Here is a 14,682-nt window from a genome sequence, read left to right as displayed (position 1 = left end):
CCAACTCTAGATTTAACTTTGGATTGGAGATGTTTGATGTGGGTCTGGAAGGAGAGTTTACAGTCTAACCAGACACCTAGGTATTTGTAGTTGTCCACGTATTCTAAGTCAGAGCCGTCCAGGGTAGTGATGTTGGACAGGCGGGCAGGTGCAGGCAGCGATCGGTTGAAGAGCATGCATTTAGTTTTACTTGTATTTAAGAGCAATTGGAGGCGACGGAAGGAGAGTTGTATGGCATTGAAGCTTGCCTGGAGGGTTGTTAACACAGTGTCCAAAGAAGGGCCAGAAGTATACATAATGGTGTCGTCTGCGTAGAGGTGGATCAGAGACTCACCAGCAGCAAGAGCGACATCATTGATGTATACAGAGAAGAGAGTCGGTCCAAGAATTGAACCCTGTGGCACCCCCATAGAGACTGCCAGAGGTCCGGACAGCAGACCCTCCGATTTGACACACTGAACTCTATCAGAGAAGTAGTTGGTGAACCAGGCGAGGAAATCATTTGAGAAACCAAGGCTGTCAAGTCTGCCGTTGAGGATGTGGTGATTCACAGAGTCGAAAGCCTTGGCCAGATCAATGAATACGGCTGCACAGTAATGTTTCTTATCGATGGCGGTTAAGATATCGTTTAGGACCTTGAGCGTGGCTGAGGTGCACCCATGACCAGCTCTGAAACCAGATTGCATAGCAGAGAAAGTATGGTGAGATTTGAAATGGTCGGTAATCTGTTTGTTGACTTGGCTTTCGAAGACCTTAGAAAGGCAGGGTAGGATAGATATAGGTCTGTAGCAGTTTGGGTCAAGAGTGCCCCACCCCCTTTTAAGAGGGGGATGACCGCAGCTGCTTTCCAATCTTTGGGAATCTCAGACGACACGAAAGAGAGGTTGAACAGGCTAGTAATAGGGGTGGCAACAATTTCGGCAGATAATTTGAGAAAGAAAGGGTCCAGATTGTCTAGCCCGGCTAATTTGTAGGGGTCCAGATCATGCTTATTTAAGATAGTTAGGAAGGCATTTTAAAAAAATAACCAGGCATCCTCTACTGACGGGATGAGATCAATATCCTTCCAGGATACCCCGGCCAGGTCGATTAGAAAGGCCTGCTCGCTGAAGTGTTTCAGGGAGCGTTTGACAGTGATGAGTGGAGGTCGTTTGACCGCTGACCCATTACGGATGCAGGCAATGAGGCAGTGATCACTGAGATCTTGGTTGAAGACAGCAGAGGTGTATTTAGAGGCAAGTTGGTTAGGATGATTATTCTCATACCATTATTAGAGAAACAGACTAATTACACTACCCTTTGCCTATTGTCTACTTAGCTTACTCAAGACTGTCTCAAAATACAACACTGCCCCTTTAAGACATAAAAAAGCTGTTTACCTGACTTGCTTTTCAAAGATGGATTGAAATGCACACATTTTGTGCTCTTTTAGGAATCAATCACTCCCCAATTGTTGACTAGAAATAAGTAGGCTAATAACTCACTAACTAGCAATGAATATGAACAAATGTGCACAGGTCACAGGCTACATGCAGCTCTCATTTTGATATCAAAACAAACACATCTACTCACAACCACTCATGCTATAAACACAGTCCAGTTCAAAGTGAATGGCACAGATCCATATATGGCACATTGGCTAAATGCAGCTCTGATTGGTTATGGTGCACCGGTCTGAGTCATGCCTGTCAAAGCAATAGAATCCTACTCCAATACGCTCTACCTACAAGAAAATCTCTCGCAGTTAGTTTTGCATACTAAATCTTGCATAGTTTGTTTTGTTTCGGCATGTTACATTGAAATACTGTTTTTCTTTGAGCACAATTCCCACAGTAGTGCGAAACGTTGATAGTGTTAACTAAAGGAGAAAACTTGTGTGAAGAAAGTTGAGTGAAGTTCAATCTGCTGCTTCTCTGCATGGGCTGCACATGCGCAGCTTAGAGAGAACATTGTTGGGAAGCGGGAGGGTGGGTGGATGGGTTATCTTTGTCTGCATTTCTATGATTGTTTTTGTACCCGTAACCCCCATCTGAAAAATTACAACTTAAAATGTTTTTTTTGGCCAAACCAGCTTTATTTTGGTGTCCTCTGTTACATTCTACTGCCTTGATTCCATCTGAAACACACTGAAATGATTGAGTTTCCCTCACAGATTTAAAAAAAAATGCGTTGCGATATCATGTTTACAATTTAAAATGACTGAAAATGTATACATTCAGTGTATTGTTCATTTTAGGGGATATCATCTAGGCCTATATAATCATGGCTATTTTCTAAGAGAACATTAAAACTTTTATTAAAACTTTATCAAATGGAAAAATGGGACTAAAATAAAACAGAAAAGATGCTCAATTAGGTTTTGGGCCCATATGTGTTAAGAGATAAATGCGTGTCAGTTAAATTAGTGAAATAATTTCAACATGTGTCTGCAACTCTTTGTGAATTGCAGTGTCATTTAAAAAAAATAGAAAATGTGTTTAACTAACCCACAGATTTCTTCATAAAGAACCTTGTAAGAGTCTGCTAACTTCCACAGGCTTCAAGGTTCCTTTTAAGAGGCATTTTGTCAGCTATCTGCACTACAGGTATGATTGAGGAATGATGCAAGTGTTAATCATGGGCTTTGCTACACAGAAAGCAGCAGTTTACTACTCCATTGTCAACACTTTGCTTCAATTAGTAGACCTATCAATATCTTAGAAAATACCTTTTAAAACAATTTTCTTTTATCATATTTTCGACCAGAGTGGGGATATCGCTCCACCAGCCTAACTATTGTTCCTGCAGTGAGGATGATTCACTATCTTCATTGAACGTTTTCGTAATGTATCTGCAGATAATCGCCCAAAAGCGCACTAGTATGCAAATTAGGGAGCCAAATGACCGGCTCTTACAAATGGGATTCGGTAGACTACTGACGAGTCACTCACTTTAACGTCATTTTCTGGCAAGTCATGATTGACTTCATACCGAAAATACTAACTAGCTCTTTAGTTGACTTGTCGCGATGCAATACCATTGACATATAACTACGTTGTATGATGTATGAATGGCGACGATATGAAATTGACTTTATTCAGTCAATTCGACACCATTTATAAACGAGTCAAGCTTCCTGTTCGTCAATCAAATCACAGTAAGCCTAGTCAAGCTTCCTGTTCGTCAATCAAATCACAGTAAGCCTATACGCCAGCGCTTCGTGGCTGAATATGAAACACGCTAAATTAAATAAATGGTGCCAGAAAACAATAGGCTTAGCGGATTTCGACTCGTCGTTACCACATTATACGGGACGTGCAGACGATGAAGGAGCTTCATGCTCTCTTCCTACGTGAAAATAAATGAGCCTGCAACCACACTGTACACAACACACACGAAGTACCAGAAGGCGGAACAGACAGCAGATTGACAGGTGCCTGTCCTATCAATAGATAGCTAGAAGATGCATATGCCTATCGTTCGTTCTAGCGGGAGAGGTCTTCCGAATTCAAAAGTAGCATAGATCATTTATATTGTTCGTTATAGCGAGAGAGTGCGCAGCTGATTTTTTTTCTGATTTGCGAATTGTTAAAAAGTGTCCAAGTTCATTTAAATGGGAAAAGTACCCGGCTGAAAATGTGTGTAACCGGCGCTGGTGGAAAACACTGGGAAATAGATTGTTTATCATCTGTAGATCCGTGAAATCAACCAAAACAAGTTCAACTCAATGCATAAACATATTCAATAGGAGTATGCATTAATTCACCTGTAATGTGAATAGGCCTAGACTACATCTTGATTTACCCAGTTAATCAATAGAGATTTACCATTCAAATACATTGCCATTATGTAGTTAGGTTTTATGATTGGTTCATTAATGCATAGATGTACATCAAATTTCAACATTTTTGAGAGCCATTTTTTTACTAGAAAAGTACATTTCTTGAAGAAAATATGGTGTGCTTGCTAGATTGTATAGTAGTGGTAGTGTCTGGTTATAGTTGGGAAAAGTAGGTAGATTTAAACATGTATTGATTAATTGGCTGATTGATTGGATAGCCTTAACTTGTAAAAGTTGGTTTGGTGTCTCGACCTTGAACGGTTCAACAGCTGTTGGTGGGTTATTTTTATAAGGGCACAAGGCGAGGCCCAGATGCAGACACGGGAGGAAGATGGTTTGAATCTTTGATATTTATTAATAATCCAAAAGGGGTAGGCAAGAGAATGGTAGTGGACAGGCAAAAGGTCAAAACCAGTTCAGAGTCCAGGAGGTGCAATGTGGCAGACAGGCTCAAGGTCAGGGCAGGCAGAACGGTCAGGCAGGCGGGTACAGAGTCCAGAAAGCAGGCAAGGGTCAAAACCGGGAGGACTAGCAAAAGAGAATAGAAAAGGCAGGCACACGGGAAAAACACACTGGTTGACAAACTGGCACAGACAGACAGAAAATATAGCTTTAAATACCCAGGGGATAATGGGGAAGATGGGTGGCACCTGGAGGGGGCGGAGACAAGCACAAGGACAGGTGAAACAGATCAGGGTGTGACAATTTTATGCTGATAATGCAAATGTATATAGTTAGATTTGATAAACGTTTAATAATGAGAAGTCAGGATAGCCTGAACATTTGAACATTGGTTTGGTGTCTCTACCTTCAACGGTTCAGGTTGGTGGGTTATTTTATGCTACTTTATGTAGGCAAGGGGTGGCTAATTTGAAGAATCTAAAATATATTTGAATTTGTTGAATACTTTTTTGTTTCCTACATGATTCCATATGTGTTATTTCCTAGTTTTGATGTCTTCACTATTATTCTACAATGTAGAAAATAGTACAAATGAAGAAAAAGGCTTGACTGAGAAGGTGTTCTAAAACTTTTGACCGGTAGTGTATATATCTCTGTATTTTTTAAACATGTTCATTTTTGCAAATGTAAAATCGTTAAAGTTAAAAAGCATACATAGAAATCTAAGTAGGGGCAGTCTGATCATCTCAACGTTGGTTTGGAGTTGATAGCTTAAAGTTAGAATTTTTCTAAAATATTTTCTCAAGCAATCCGAACTGGAGCAGTCTAGACATTTGGAAGTTGGTTTCGTGTTAATAGTTTAAATCATTGAAGCTCTATAATAAGACTATTTGAGAAATCTAGAGTTGTGCTTTGCCTTCAGCAAGCACATCTAATGATAATGAACTCAAAAGATGCCCAATGACTGAACAGATCAGTAGCGGAATTTCTGTCTGGATCATGTGCTGTTCTGTGACTTTGGCTAATATGCTTTTTTTTTGCCATAGTATCGAGTATCATGATGGTATTGAGGATCATGATGGTATTGAGTATCGTGATAATTAACAAATAAACCATTGCCAGGTTTAGTATTGCCAGGGACCTCACGATACTTAAGTGCCGATAAGATGTGTATTGCAATTCACACAATTCTATATGTATTGCGCTTCGATACTGCAATTTTATTGCGATTTGATGTTCAAAATGTCTTGCTCGCTATACACCGAGAGTACAAAACATTAGGAACCCCTTTCCATGACAGACTGACCAGGTGAATGCTATGATCCCTTATTGTTGTCATTACACAATCAACTTCAATCAGTGTAGATGAAGGAGAAGAGACAAGTTAAAGTAGGATTTTTAAGCCTTGAGACAATAGAGACATGGATTTTTTTATGTGTGCCATTCAGAGTGTGAATTGGCAAAACAAAATATGTAAGTGCCTTTGAAAGGGGGTATGGTGGTAGGTGCCAGGCACACCGGTTTGAGTTTGTCAAGAAGAATTGCAATGCTGTTGGGTTTTTCACGCTCATCATTTTACTGTGTGTATCAAGAATGGCCCGCCACCCAAAGCATTGGAGTCAACATGGGCCAGCATCCCTGTGGAACACTTCTGACACCTTTTAGAATCCATGTCCTGACAAATTGAGGCTGTTCTGAAGACAAAAGTGGGTGCAACTCAATATTAGGAAGGTGTTCCTGAATACTCAGCGTATACTGAATGCTCAGCGTACGTCTGCTGCAAAGAGACAAGATAACATGAGAAAATGAATGTTGATCAGTCAAGGAAATAGAAGTGCTAAAAAAATGCTGTCTCCCTATATAAAAATAAAAAAAATACTGGAGTTTTGGCGCAGGTACAGTCAACTAGCGCTACCTACAGTATGTAAATCTTTTTTCTTTATTGATACTTTGAGTCAAATATTGATAGATCGTCCACAAATAATGTAGCAAAATATAACTATCGATTTCAAGGATCATATCACCTCCACCCTACCTGACACCATAGACCCACTCCAATTTGCTTAACGCCTCAATAGGTCCACAGACGACGCAATCGCAATCACACTGTACACTGCCGTATCCTATCTGGACAAGAGGAATACCTATGTATACCTATGCTGTTCACCGATTACAGCTCAGCATTTAACACCATAGTAACCTCCAAACTCGAGACCCTGGGTCTCGACCCCGCCCTGTGCAACTGGGTCCTGGACTCTCTGACAGGGTCCTGGACTCTCGGACAAACTTAAATGGTCCACCCACATAGACAGTGTGGTGAAGAAGGCGCAACAGCGCCTCTTCAATCTCAGGAGGCTGAAGAAATTTGGCTTGTCACCAAAAACAAATTTTTACAGATGCACATTCGAGAGCATCCTGTCGGGCTGTATCACCTCCTGGTACGGCAACTGCTCTGCCCACAACCATAAGGCTCTCCAGAGGGTAGTGAGGTCTGCACAACGCATCACAAGCAAACTACCTGCCCTCCAGGACACCTACACCACCCGATGTCACAGGAAGGCCAAAAAGATCATCAAGGACAACAACCACCCAAGCCACTGCCTGTTCACCCCGCTATCATCCAGAAGGCGAGATCAGTACAGGTACATCTAAGCTAGGGCAAAGAGACTGAAAAACAGCTTCTAACAGCCATCACTAACATTGAGTGGCTGCTGCCAACATACTGACTCAAATGTCTAGCCACTTTAATAATTAAAAATTGGATGTAATAAATGTATCACTAGTCACGTTAAACAATGCCACTTTATATAATGTTTACATACCCTTCATTACTCATCTCATATGTATATACACTATACTCTAAACCATCTACTGCCATCGCTCATCCATATATTTATATGTACATATTCTTATTCATTCTTTTACACTTGTGTGTATAAGGTAGTTGTGAAATTGTTAGATTACTTGTTAGATATCACTGCACGATCGGAACTAGAAGCACAAGCATTTCGCTACACTCGCATTAACATCTGCTAACCATGTGTATGTGACCAATAAAATTTGATTTGATTTACATCTCTCATACAAATCCTCCTGGCAGGTAAGAGCACAGTTCCCAGGCCAGTTAAGGCCAGTCAATTGGAGAACTGTTCTTTAAGAAACTGCTCTAGGAAGTCACATTTGCTTTCAACTGGCAAATTGCCCCTTCCTCCCTCTGATAATCACTGAGCTCCTACCTTTGCGCCGGCATAATTTGCCATTTTTTGAGCCACGACTCTGAAGACTGAGAAGGACTTGTTAAAAATGTAATAGGGGAGACTTTTCTCAAATCAACCACTTATACTAAGAGGCACACAGGAAGGAGGAGGACAGCTCTTTGGGCCAGGCAGGGATAAAAGCATCAACACTTTTTCACATCACACCTGGAATCTATATAGAGAAAGCAGGATCGGATGAAAAAAAGAGAGGGGGGGAGAGTGCCTCCCTGAGAAGCGGCATAGAAGATAAGGAGGGGAGATGAGGGTGACACTTGTCGTGGCAGAACAAAATAATTTAAGTTCATGAGCCAACAGAAACCTGCAGTAAGGCAGCGGGCTGTGCGCAACGGAACGTTCCGGCGTAACGCCTCGCCTTCCACTCCACCAGCCAGGTGGCAGGTGGTTAAGCTCTTTTTCACGTCAACGCTGAGGAGCGTCAGAGTGACAGCCTTCAGAAGAGCAGGGGCTGGCATCACAGATGAGCAGTTTCTGTCTGTCTGAATATGTCTGTCTGTCTTTCTCACTAGAACACATCACTGGCTCCGCTCCGAGGAGGAAAATAAAGTGAAAAAAATAACATGCTTCAAAAACAGACGCACAGCGTCACACACAAGGGAGCAGCAGCTTGCCTTTACTGTAGTGCCAGCTATCTGAGCAAATCCCCTGACTCACTCCAGAATCCTATGCGGTTTGGTTTGAAAGTGCAGTATTTGGCCGTCAATACACTATCTCGTCTTACTTAAGTTTACAGTGCCCCTTCACTTTTTCCACATTTTGTTATGTTACAGCCTTATTCTAAAATGGATGACATTGATTTTTTTCCTCCCCTCAATCTACACACAATACCCCCTAATGACAAAGCAAAAACAGGTTTCTGGATTATTTTTTCAAATAAACTGGAGTTGTGTTTTGGGTCAGTGTCCTGTTGAAAAACAAATGATAGACCCCACTAAGCGTAAACCAGATGGGATGGCGTATGGCTGCAGAATGTTGTCGTAGCCATGCTGGTTAAGTGTGCCTTGAAGTCTAAATAAATCACAGATAGTGTCACCAGCAAAGCACCATCACACCTCCTCCTCCATGCTTCAAGGTGGGAACCACATATTGCAGAGATCATTCGTTCACCTACTCTGTGCATCACTAAGACAGTGGTTGGAACCAAAAATATAAAATTTGGACTCATCAGACCAAAGGACAGGTTTCCACCAGTCTAATGTCCATTGCTCTTGTTTCTTGGCCCAAGGAAGTCTCCTCTTCTTATTGATGTCTAGTAGTGGTCCTTTGCAGCAACTCGACCACAAAGGTCTGATTCATGCAGTCTCCTCTGAACAGTTGATGTTGAGATTAGGGATGCACGATATATTAGTAACCATATCTGAATCGGATGATATTAGCTACAAATGCCAACATCGCTATTGGCCCAATGTCTAGTTTAACACAGATGTGCAAAACCGATATCAAAGCATAGCATACCTATATAACGTAGGTAGATGACGTAATGACGGGACGAAAAATACAGCATTCCTAACCTAGCCCACAATGTCTGCAATGTGGATCTATTTTGAAGTTTCAAATTGAAGATAACAGCGTTTGTGCTACTATTATTTCCCGAGGAGGGTAGAAAGTGAAATCTTTCAATACCACTAATCTAATTACTCATTTGAAAGTGCATTACCCGCAAACATTCAGCGACTACTTAGAACAAAAGCAGAAAAACTAAACGCACACTTCCAACAACCTAACAAGTTCAAGTCGAGCAGTCATTTGAAAGAGTAAGGGAATTTCAGCAAGATAACTCAAAGGCGAAATCCATTAACGCCAAGATAATGGAATTCATTGCCCTTGACAATCAACCATTCTCTGTTGTGGATGATGTTGGCTTTCGCCGACTGGTTGAGGACCTCGAGCCCCAGTACACATTACTAAGTAGGGGATATTTTTCAGATGTTGCCCTACCGGAGTTACAGAGTATTGTTGAAACTCACATCCATGAGCTACTTGCTATGGGCTACTTGCTATACACTGCTATTAGCTTCACAACTGACATTTGGACCAGCGTTGTCAGCCCCCAGTGGGTCGACGAGGATTTCGTAGAGGAACGTCGTATTGCATGCTCAAGAATGTGCTGGTTCTCATACCGCTGCTGCCATCTCAATGGCATTTGAGAACATGTTTGAAACTTGGAGCCATGAACACACTCCTAGCTCCATTTGAACAACTGACTTGAGAAATAAGCTCATCAACTGCGTCTGCAGCAGACGTGATGATACCCTCTGTCATGTCATTGAAACACCTGCTCAACAAAACTGATGACAGACCGTGGGGTTAAAACTTGCAAGAGTACTCTACTAGAGGCTGTGAACAAGCGAGTCGGTGGCATTCTCTCTGAGCCTCTTTACTGTGTCGCCACCATGCTCGATGCTAGGTACAAGGACCGCTACTTTGATGCAGACAAGAAACAGGGTTTACGTGAAGTGTTACAGACACAGCTGGACAAGATGGAAACGGACGGTTTTGATGATGTTTTACTGGTAATGGGGACATATGTAAATGCCAACAAAATAATGAGTGAGTGAGTGAGTGTGTGTGTGTGTGTGTCAACTATTTAAATGTGCTAGAATGCTTAAAAGGCAGCTAAAATTTTCAATATTGGTAGCGTGTTTTTTGGCAAGGAAAATATTGGATATCAGTTGTGGCCAAAAATGGCATATCAGTGCATCCCTAGTTGAGATGTGTTTTTTACTTTAACTCTGTGAAGCATTTATTTGCGCTGCCATCTGAGTTGCAGTTAACTCTAATGAACTTATCCTCTGCAGCAGAGGTAACTCTGGGTCTTCCTTTCCTGTGGCGGTCCTCATGTGGGCCAGTTTCATTATAGCGCTTGATGGTTTTTGCGACTGCACTTGAAGAAAAGTTCAAAGTTCTTGAAATTTTCCGGAATGACTGACCTTCATTTAAAGTAATGATGGACTGTCGTTTCTCTTTGTTTATTGGAGCTGTTCTTGCCATAAAATGGACTTGGTATTTTACCAAATAGGGCTATCTTCTGAATACCACCCCTACCTTGTCACAACACAACTGATTGGCTCAAACGCATTAAGAAGGAAAGAAATTCCACAAATTAACTTTTAACAAGGCACCCCTGTTAATTGAAATGCATTCCAGGTGACTACCTCATGAAGCTGGTTGAGAAAATGCCAAGCGTGTGCAAAGCTGTCATCAAGGCAAACTGTGGCTACTTTGTAGAATCTCAAATATAAAATACATTTGTTTTTGGTTACAACATGATTCCACATGTGTTATTTCATAGTTTTGATGTCTTCACTATTATTCTACAATGTAGAAAATAGTGAAAATTAAGAAAAACCCTGGAATGAGTAGGTGTATCCAAACGTTTGACTGGTACTGTAAGTAATCCAAACTTTTGACTTGTGATGGGAAGGCCCTTTAGTCAGTACTTTGTTGAAGCACTATTAGCAGCGATTACAGCCTCAAGTCTCATTGGGTATGACGCTACAAGCTTGGCACACCTGTATTTGGGGAGTTGCTCCCATTCTCCTTTGCAGACCTTCTCAAGCTCTGTCAGGTTGGATGGGGAGCGTCACTGCACAGCTATTTTCAGGTCTCTCCAGAGATGTTTGATCGCGTTCAAGTCCGGGCTCTGGCTTGGCCACTCAAGGACGTTCAGAGACTTTCCCAAAGCCACTCCTGTGTTGTCTTGGCTGTGTGCTTAGAGTCGTTGTCCTGTTGGAAGGTAAACATTCACCCCAGTCTGAGGTCCTGAGCGCTCTGGATCAGGTTTTCATCAAGGAACTCTGTACTTTGCCCCGTTCATCTTTCCCTCAGTCCTGACTAGTCTCCCAGTCCCTGCCACTGAAAAACATCACCCAGGCATGATGCTGCCACCACCATGTTTCACCATAGGGATGGTATTGGCCAGGTGCTGAGCGGTACCAGGTTTCCTCCAAACATGAGGTTTGGCATTCAAGCCAAAGAGTTCAATCTTCATCAGACAAGAGAATCTTGTTTCTCATGGTCTGAGAATCCTTTAGGTGCCTTTTGGCAAACTGCAAGCGGGCTCTTACATTTTGTTGTGTAACAGCCACAGGGGCAAAAATAAATTTAGGTCGACCGAGAGTCGTCTGTTCTTTCGACCAATCGATTGGTCGAAATGTTAAGTGTATTTTTCCATATATAGACATCCTATGTGTTTAAATCAAATCATCTATATGCGCTGAGCTTGTCTGATGCTTTAAGTGCACTGTTTGATGAAAGAATGAAGACACATGACAAGAGAGGGTCCGACCACAATTGATTTGATTGTGCAGGGCCTCATACTTCCTGCACTGTGTAAAAAAAATACAAAATAAATGGCAGCGGGTGACTAGCACCCACTGTCTCTCCTCCCTGCTGCAGCATCCACCACAGAACATCAACAGTGTTAATCCCGCTGTCCGTGTTGCTGAAGCTGCAACATAATTACAGCCATTTCTGACTGAAAAGTTTGGTCACCGAAATCCCCTCATATGTTTACGAAAAGCATTCCTTATTCACTCAGCCCTTGCTCTCTTTACGTGACATGTATGCATCGCACACACGACCTATAGCCTATTATAATCACATCAATAAATTGGTTATAATAAACTCAGAACACCGTAACACAATGACAGCAAAATGGATGCAGAGGACATGATAAATCAACTAAAAAAAGGCGAATGTTAAACTGGTTGCTCGGGAGTTAAAGGGGAAGTCAGATGTGTGGAATAAATTTGACTATATCTGGAAAGTACCGGAGATCAAGAAAAATAAGGTCATGTAAGGAGCAAGTGCTGCGTGCATATTGTGTGTGACAAACAGGTGCTGTTAGATTACAATATCATTTGTCTGAGAAGCATACTAGAGAGTCTTCTGGAAAGTACTCTATTACAGCATAGACTAAGAAAAGTCACATTCATTCCTGAATGCAATTTTCCGAAATAGAATGGATTATTATTTACGCAAATGATTCTAGTGTGCATTTTTATTTTATATTAAACTAAAATGCTTGATTGCATTTCAAATCATGAATGACTCATATGCTGTGTGATGACATTAACAAATTGCTGATTGATACAGAAGCATATATAACTACGGAAATATAGACCTAAGTAAGTTACGGTATTAAGACTAAACAGAATGTGCTCTTAGGTCTACAGTTCGATGGTGGTTATACAAGACTGCTATACTAAGCTTACTAATTATAATGACATTACAATATAATACTTATTGTTATAATGATGATCATAATAACAACAATAAAAAGGAGATTTTAAAAAAGGGTTATTATTATTATAAATATGAATTTTTGGACAATTTGGAACAGTGTAAACACTAAATAGGCTGTAACGTAACAAAATGTGGAAAAAGTCAAGGGGTCTGAATACTGTCCGAAAGCACTGTATGTGGATGTTTTATAAATCAGGCACATTTAACAGTTGGGCTGTTGATTATAGACCTAATTAAGTTGGTTTCCTCTCTCCACACTTTTCTTAGACAATTATGGTAAGGACTTTTTTCTTGTCTCCTAACTCCGCTGCTGCCTCCGCTGCGTTGTTCTCAACACCAACATGGGGATTAATATTGCTATTATGCACATAGCAACATGGTCTAGGAAAAGGCGCCAATTCAACAGCGCACCGATGTGTTTCAGAACCGCGGACAGTGACCGCTATCCAACGGAGGAGAAAGGTAATTTGTTATAAACTAAATGTATTAGTGTTGCTTCATTGTTCTTACAGTGTAACCATATACAATTTTAGTAGCCTGTTTTAGACTGTGCCATTCCACATGGCATCCACAATGGATTTGTTCCCTCAGCATGGGCTACTGCTCGACGAAAGAAATCTTGGTCGACCAACAGCTTATCGACGAAACAATTGACTAAATGGGGGTCATCCCTAAACAGCCTGAATACAAAATGGCTTAAATGTTTATTTTTTCTCACACAATACCCCAGCAGTTCCCAAACTAGGGATCGCGACCCCCACTTGATATGAAAATGGAGTTGTGGAAGAATTTCCAAAATTCTGTTAGAAAATACAATTACAAAATGTATATATATATATATATATATATATATGTACATATATATATATATATATGTATATATATGTATATATATGTACACACACACAGAGCACCACACGTATGTGGCTGTGTCAGCCACATCCATTACTGATAGGTGTAAAAAAATATATATTAAAAAATACAAAATAAAAATCGAGCACACAGCCATGCAATCTCCATAGACAAACCTTGGCTGTAGAATGGCCTTAATGAAGAGCTCAATGATTTTCAACATGGCACCGTCATGGTATGCCAACTGTAAGTGATGTTATTGTGAAGTGGAAACGTCTAAGTGCAACAACGGCTCAGCCACGAAGTGGTAGGTTACACAAGCTCACAGAACGGGTCCGCCAAGTGCTGAAGTACATAGCGTGTTAAAATTGTCTGCAACACTCAGTACCGAGTTCCAAAACGGCCTCAGGAAAGCTAAGTCAGCACAAAAACTGTCTGGAGCTTCATGAAATGGGTTTCCAATGGCCGAGCAGATCACCATGCGCAATACCAAGCGTCGGCTGGTGTGGTGTAAAGCTCGCTGCCATTGGACTCTGGAGCAGTGGAAATGCATTCTCTGGAGTGATGAATCACGCTTCACCATCTGGCAGTAAGACGGAGGAATCTGGGTTTGGCGGATGCCAGGAGAACGCTACCTGCCCCAATCCATAGTGCAAACTGTAAAGTTTGGTGGAGGAAGAATAATGGTCTGGGGCTGTTTTTTATTGTTTGTGCTAGGCCCCTTAGTTCCACTGAAGGGAAATCTTAACGCTACAGCATACTATAATATTCTGGACGATGCTGTGCTTCCAACTTAGTGGCAACAGTATGGGGTAGGCCCTTTCCTGTTTCAGCATGACAATGCCCCACATGCCCAGAGCCCTGGCATCAACCCCATTGAACACCTTTGGGATGAATTGGAATGCCGACTGTGAGCCACTCCTAATCGCCCAACCTCACCAATGCCCATGGCTGAACAAATGGGGGACCAACTCGATATTAATGCCCATGATTTTGGAATGAGATGTTCGATGAGCAGGTGTCAACATACTTTATGTTGACACCTGGTCATGTAGTGTACTTTTTTGTCTCTCAAAATCATTGTAA

At 41.4% G+C, this 14,682-nt stretch overlaps 1 pseudogene; it reads right to left on the bottom strand.

Annotated features, from left to right (window-relative positions):
- LOC139377058 (proteasome subunit beta type-5-like) overlaps positions 1-14,682 on the bottom strand; it is a 34,132-nt pseudogene that overhangs the window by 14,467 nt on the left and 4,983 nt on the right.

The sequence above is a fragment of the Oncorhynchus clarkii genome, chromosome 20, assembly GCF_045791955.1.
Source record: "Oncorhynchus clarkii lewisi isolate Uvic-CL-2024 chromosome 20, UVic_Ocla_1.0, whole genome shotgun sequence".
Classification (NCBI taxonomy): Eukaryota; Metazoa; Chordata; class Actinopteri; order Salmoniformes; family Salmonidae; genus Oncorhynchus; species Oncorhynchus clarkii.
The sequence above is the reverse complement of the archived record's forward strand: the minus strand, read 5'-3'. Positions and strand labels throughout refer to the sequence as shown.